General features: G+C 35.0%; 1 long non-coding RNA gene across 2 annotated transcripts in view; it reads left to right on the top strand.

The window, feature by feature from the left end:
* The window catches only part of LOC115292595, a 39,797-nt gene that overhangs the window by 5,145 nt on the left and 27,499 nt on the right, over window positions 1-7,153 (top strand). Inside the window, exons 2-3 of one of the 2 annotated variants that reach the window (XR_003909048.1) lie at window positions 3,019-3,076; window positions 6,481-6,518. This is a non-coding gene — a long non-coding RNA (uncharacterized LOC115292595). The remainder of the gene's footprint in view (window positions 1-3,018; window positions 3,077-6,480; window positions 6,519-7,153) is intronic. The other variant, XR_003909047.1, reaches the window with a different exon arrangement.

Raw genomic sequence — 7,153 nt, 5'->3', positions numbered from 1 at the left:
GTAGGTCCTTTGAATCATCAGGAAGAGCTTTACCTCATCCTTATGGTCAAATACCTGAAGGGAGGTATTACCAGTTGCTTGGCAGTTTTATTGTTTCTTGAATTCGGTTGCCATTTGCTGACTGCCCATAATATGGCAGGCTTCTAGCTACACACGGGTGACAACTGAGACAGACTCAGTTGATGTCCTCCTGGAATTGAATTCTAGAAGATGTCTGTGAATGAATAGATATTCAAGTAACTAATTGATAGATCACTATTGTTTGAATGGGTCTATAAGAAAAGTACACAGTATGAGGAAAGTGTATAAGGGAGATCCTAATGGAAGTTCGGCCTTCAGGTTTTCTGTGTGGAAGGGATACCTTTGCTCAGGTTGCTTGGGCTTCCTTACAACGTGGTAACTGATTGTCAAGAACCAAAACCCCAAGAGGTCAAGGCTGAGGTGGATGGCATTTGTGACGTAGCCTTGAAAGTCACATTACCTCCCTACTGCCAAACTCTTGGATAAGACAGTCAGAGGTTCCAGCCAGCTTCAAAGGAAGGGTGACATGGGCACTACAGCTTGATGGAAGTGATGTGAAGATGACATTTGAAGAAAAACCAGGATGAGCCCTGTTGCAACCATATTTGGAAACAGTCAGCTATTAAGTGAAACAAGAATAGATCAGTACACAGTTCTCTTTAAATCACAAATCTTTTTGAACTACTTAGGTAATTGACATGACCTCCAGCTTCAGAAGTATAATTGGCTTAGCCTGTAGTACCCTGGTCTCCATAATTAATTCAGGAGTGTCACATGACATGGCTTTTTCCAATCAGAGTGAATCCCATGGCCTTTATTCAGAACTTGGGAGAGGAAACCTCATCTCTCCTGGATGGTGTGGTGTCTTGATATGAGGCCTAGAACTGCTGCAGATATCCTGCTCTTATGAGGAAAGCCAGTCTCAAGCTAGAGCTGATGCATCAGGATTGGCAGATCTCAGAGGATTACAGAGGAATAGTCTGGAGTCCTTAACAAACCATATCAGAAAGCTTTAGTGTCCTCTAGACTGCATAAGCCAGTGCATTATTTTTTAAGTGAGTTTGTGTTGGATCCTCTATTACTTGCAAATGAAATCATCTGAAGAGATCCAAAGACTCAATGGCACTGAGGCCAAGGACTCTTACTGGTATTCAGTTTACTCCTCCTGCCCTTCTCCTACCCCAAGATTCATATAGGACTTCTTTTCTAAAGCTGTCTCTAAGTTTTAGTTTGAGGTATAGAGACAATTATGGAAGGTAAGACAAGTTCTTCATACTTTCCTATTGTAGCTTTAGAAAGCCTTCAAATATTTGGATGCAGCAAAGTTTAACTATTTTGAAACGATTACAGACTTAAAAGAAGTTCCAAAAGTAGATTCTATAATCTGCTTATAATTGAGGGATTCTATAATCCTTTGAACCCATTATCCAGCATCCTACACTGAATGATATATGTATAACTGTACTACAATATGAAACAAGAAAATTAACATAATTAAATAGAATAAGCGTTTTTTAATTGGCCCTTGATTTATTCATCTGTAAAGTGGCAATATAATAATATATTCCTTCCAAGTTGAAACAAGAAAACAAGTACAAAGCAGTTAGCTCAATGTACATAATACCTGGAATTATTATCAACATTTATATGCATATAAATGTGTATGTATAGACATGTATATACACATATGTATATAATGCATGTATATGTTTGTATATGTATACTGATACACATATGCACACACAAATATATTCGTTTTATAAGGCTCAAGCTAAACAAATGCATTGTTAATAGCTGTTGCCTTGTTTTTTACATATTGCTATGCACATCTGTAACTTGTGGTTAAATCCTTGGGGACAGTACAATTTGTGATTCTGTTTTTCTTGTGAAAAAAAAACTTGATCCATTTTTTGTGAAAGTTATAGGAGATGTTCATATTAGGTTAACACTCTTAAAATATTGCATTCAAAAATCCAATCTCCAACAAATAGCCAGTACATTACTCAGATATCAGTCATGATGTTTATACTCTCATAGGCAAATCTACGAGTACCTTCTAGATTACAACAAGCGAAGTTCTTCAGACTAATGTTGTGTTCTACCAATTTCCAGGCTCAATGAGTCATTTTATGGGGAGACTCTGAACGAACTGAAGGAGTTCTTATTTTCTTATTTTATATGCCTCCAGTGCAGTGCTTTTCAAAAAACCACCAGTGGAACTCCCACATTCATACCATGTGGTGATTTTGAAGGGCCTCATCTGGATCTCCTAAATGACTTCTGAGGGGGAAGATAAGAAATCTTCTTTTTTGTCACACATCTTATCAGATTCCCATGGTCATAAAAGTTGAAGAATGCCGCCCTGGCCCCATATATCTGCTTTCTTTAAAATGTAAGGACAAAGAGTTCTAAAATAGCTCAAGAGTGGCCGATGCCACAAGTACTAATAGCAGGAAAAAAAAAGAGGCAAAAACAATGATTTATGATTAAAATTGGAAGAGAAATGTGTAGGAATATAAAATATATAAAAATAATTATTCAAAGAAGTATCTCAAGATAAAATCATCATAAAATGAGTTCACCCAACATTGCCTTTTCTAAGAATTAACTTTTAAAAATTTAAAATTTTAAATGAACAGAAAGGTGACTATTTTAGGTGTATAGTTCTATAGATTTTAACACATGAATTAACTTGTATGATCACACCATTATCAGGATGAGAACAATTTCACCACTCTAAAAAAAAACTTCTCTTGATTTCTGTTTGTACAAAGTCATACTTATCTGTTTCCTGTCACTATAGTTTTGTTTCTTAAAGAATGTCATATAAATAGAATCATATAGTATGTAAACTTGAGACTGACTTCTTTTACTAGGCATAATGCCTGTAAGATTCATTCAAGTTGTTTGATATATAAATAGCTCCTTCCTTTTTACTGCTGAGTACTACTGCATTTAAGAATGTATCACAGTTTGTTTTCCATTTACCTATTGCAGGACATTTGGATTGTTTCCAGCTTCAGGTGATGACCAGTAGAACTGCTGTAATATTCGTGTAAGGATTTTTGTACTAACATGCATTTATTTTTCTCTGGGGGTAAATTCTCAGGAATGAGATTGCTGAATCATAATGATGATATGATAAGTATATGTAACTTTATTAGAAACTGCCAAGCTATTTTCTAGAGTGGCTTTACTATATTTTGCATCCTCCCCAACAGTATATAATAATTACAGATGGGCGCGCCTGGGTGGCTCAGTTGGTTAAGTGTCTGACTTCGGCTCAGGTCATGATCGCACAATTTGTGGGTTCGAGCCCCACGTCGGGCTCTGTGCCGACAGCTAGCTCAGAGCCTGGAGTATGTCTTTGGATTCTGTGCTCCCTCTCTTGCTGACCATCCCCTGCTCACGCTGTCTCTCTCTCTCTCTCAAAAATAAATAAAACAAAAAAAACTTTTTATAAAAAAAAGAATACAGATGTTCTGTGTCCTTGTTAGCACTTGATACTGTCAGTATTGTTTATTTTAGCCATTCTAATAGTTATGTGGTGTTATCTTCCAGCGGTCTTACCTTGCATTTTCCTAGAGGCTAATAAGCATTGCTGAGCATCTTTTCATGTGCTTCCTAGCCATCTGTGTATCCTCTTTGGTGAAATGTCCATTCACATCTTTTGGCTATTTTTTAATTGGATTGTTTGTTTTCTTACTGGTGAGTTTAAAAGCTCCTCTGTATGTTCTAAATATGAATCCTTGTCAGATATGTGACTTGCAAATAACTTCTTCTGGTCTATAGCTTATATGTTCATTCTTTTAACAGTGTCTTTTAAGAGGGAAACATTTTAACTTTGATGAAATCTGATTTATAATTTCTTTTGTAGGAATCATGCTTTGGGTATAATACCTAAGAATTTTTTTGCCTAATTGAAGAAATGAAGATTTTTCCTATTTTTAAAAAGTTTTATATTTATATGCACATTGGTGATAAATTTTAAGTTAATTTTGAGGTTATATTTTTTGTTTTTGTTTTGTTTTGCTTTGCTTATATATGTCCAATTGTTTTAACCATTTGTGGAAAATACTATATTTTACCTATTTAATTACCTTTGCACTTTTGTAAAAATCCATTGGCTCAAGGGAAGGAGAAAATAAGCCTTAGTCTGGAAGAAAATATTTGCAAAATATATATCTGATAAAGGACTGTTGTGCAAACTGTACAAAGAACTCTTAAAACTAGCAATTAAACAATGAATAGTCCAATTTCAAAAAATAGTTCAAAGACCTGAAAAAGAAAACAATCAACAAAACTAAAAGGCAACTGACAGAAAGGGAGAAGATATTTGCAAATGACAAATTGGATAGAGTTAGTACCCAAAATCTATAAAGAATTTATTGAACTCAACACCCCAAAAATAAATAATCCAGTGAAGAAATGGGCAAAAGACATAAATAGATACTTTTACATAGAAAACATCCAAATGTCTAACAGACAAATGAAAATATGCTCAACATTACTCATTATCAGGGAAATACAAATCAAAACCATAATGAGGTACCACATCACACCTGTTGGAATGGCTAAAATGAACAACTCAAGAAACAACAGATGTTGGCAAGGATGCAGAGAAAGGGGAACCATTTTGCACTGTTGGTGGGAATGCAAACTGGTACAGCCATTCTGGAGAATAGTATGGAGGTTTCTCAAAAAATTAAAGATAGCACTATGCTGTATCCCAGCAATTACACTAATAGGTATTTATCCAAAGGATATATAAAAATGCTGGTTCAAAGAGATATACATACCTCAATGTTTATTGTAGCACTATCAACAATAGCCAAATTATGAAAGGAGCCCAAATGTTCATCGACTGACAAATGGATAAAGCAGATATGGTGTGTGTGTATGTATGTATATATATATATATATATATATATATATATATATATACAGTGGAATATTACCTGACACTCAAAAAACGAAGTCTTGCCATTTGCAACAACACGGATGGAACTAGAGTGTATTAGACTAGGTGAAATAAGTCAGTTAGAGAAAGACAAATATATGATTTCACTCATATTTGAAATTTAAGAAACACAACAGATGAATATGGGGGAAGGAAAGGAAAAATAAGATAAAAACAGAGACTTAAATACAGAGAACAAACTGAAGGTTGCTGGAGGGGAAGTGGGTGGGGGGATGGGATAAATGGGTGATGGGCATTAAGGAAGGCATTTGTTGGGATGATCACTGGGTGTTGTCTGTAAGCAATCAATCACTGGGTTCCACTCATGAAACCAATACTGCACTGTATGTTAAGTAACTTGAATTAAACAACAACAAAAAGACTTGAACAGACACGTTACCAAAGAAGATGTACAGATGGCAAATAGCATATGAAATGATGCTTAAAATCATAGGTCATTAGTGAATTGCAGATTGAAACAACAATGTGATACCAGTTCACACCAAAATCCAAAACACTGAGAATAGCATTGGTATAGAAACTGATCAACAAGAACTCACATTCATGGCTGGTGGGAATGAAAAATGGTCCAGACACTTAGGAAGACAATTTGAAAGTTTCTTATAAAATTAAACATACTCTTACCATACAATCTAACAGCTATGTTCCTTGGTATTTACTCAAAGGAGTTGAAAACTTATGTCCTTATAAATACATGTATAGTGATGTTTATAGCAGCTTTATTTATAATTGGTGAAACATGGACACAATCAGGATGTCCAGTAGGTGAATGGAAATGTAACCTGTGGTATATCTAAAAAATGGACAGTTATCCAGTGCTGAAAAGAAATGAACTATCAAGCCATAAAAAGATATGGACGAACCTTAAATGCATATTATTAGTGAAAGTAACCAATCTGAAAAGGCTACCTACTTTACGAGTCCAATTATATCGCATTCTTCAATAAAGCAAAACTGTGGAGACAATAAAAGTATCAGTGGTTGCCAGGGGTTATGAGGAGAAAGGGAAGGATAGGTAGAACACAGAGGATTTGGTGGGGCGGGGGAGATAATCAATTGGCCATCTCCGTAGAGGTCTATTTCTAAACTCCATTCTGTTCCATTGAACTGGGTGTATGTTTATCTCTCCACCAACACCATAGTATTTTTCTATTGTTGGCCTAACAATTGTGATTCTTCCAATATGTTATTCTTTTTCTAAATACTTTGCTTGTCTATGTAAATTTTGGAATCAGCTGGTCCATATCTACAACAAAATATCCTACTGGGGATTTGATGGCAACTGTGTTTTATATGTACATTCACTGGCCCAGAGTTGGTATTTTTACTGTGATAGGTCTTGCAATCAATGAATATAGATTTTATTTTTTTGCAATTATTGTAAATGTGTATATGAAATCATTTTTATTGCTTATCATTTATTATTAGTAAATGGGAATATATGATTGAGCTTTGTATGTTGACTTTTTTTTTGGTAGATTCCTTGAGATTATCTGCATGGAAAATCATGTTTCCTGTGAGTAGAGACAATTTTATTTTTTCCGTATGATCTATTTGACTGCCTACTCCCCACACCCCTTATTGTTCTGATTAGGACTACCAGTGTAATATTAAATAGGAGTGACGACAGTAGACAGCCTAGCTTTGTTCAGTCTTCCACCATTAAGTATTATATGGGTGTAGGTTTTTCATCAATGCCCTTTATCATTTTGTGGAAACCTCATTCTATTCTTAGTTTCCTGAGGTTTTTTATCATGAGTTAATATTGAATTTTGTCAAATCTTTTTACATCAGCTAATATGATCATGTTTTGTTTTGCTTTGTTCTGTTTGTTTTTCCTTTAGGCTGTTAACATGATAGATTGCATTGATTGATTTTTAAATGTTGAACCAACCTTGCTTTCCTGGGACAAACTCCAGTTGGTCAGGGTATATTAGTTTTATATATTACTGGATTTGTTTTGGTGTTATTTTGTTGGGGATCTTTTTGTGTCTACCTCATGAGAGATACTGATCTGTCGTTTTCTTTTCCCACTCTCTTTGGTTTTGATATTAAGGTAATACTGGCCTCATGAAATGCATCAGGAGGTATATCCCCTCCTTTCCTCTTTATCGGAAGAGATTGTGTTAAATTGGTGTTATTTTTTCTTTA

Source organism: Suricata suricatta, chromosome 5 (assembly GCF_006229205.1).
Source record: "Suricata suricatta isolate VVHF042 chromosome 5, meerkat_22Aug2017_6uvM2_HiC, whole genome shotgun sequence".
Lineage (NCBI taxonomy): Eukaryota > Metazoa > Chordata > Mammalia > Carnivora > Herpestidae > Suricata > Suricata suricatta.
The sequence above is the reverse complement of the archived record's forward strand: the minus strand, read 5'-3'. Positions and strand labels throughout refer to the sequence as shown.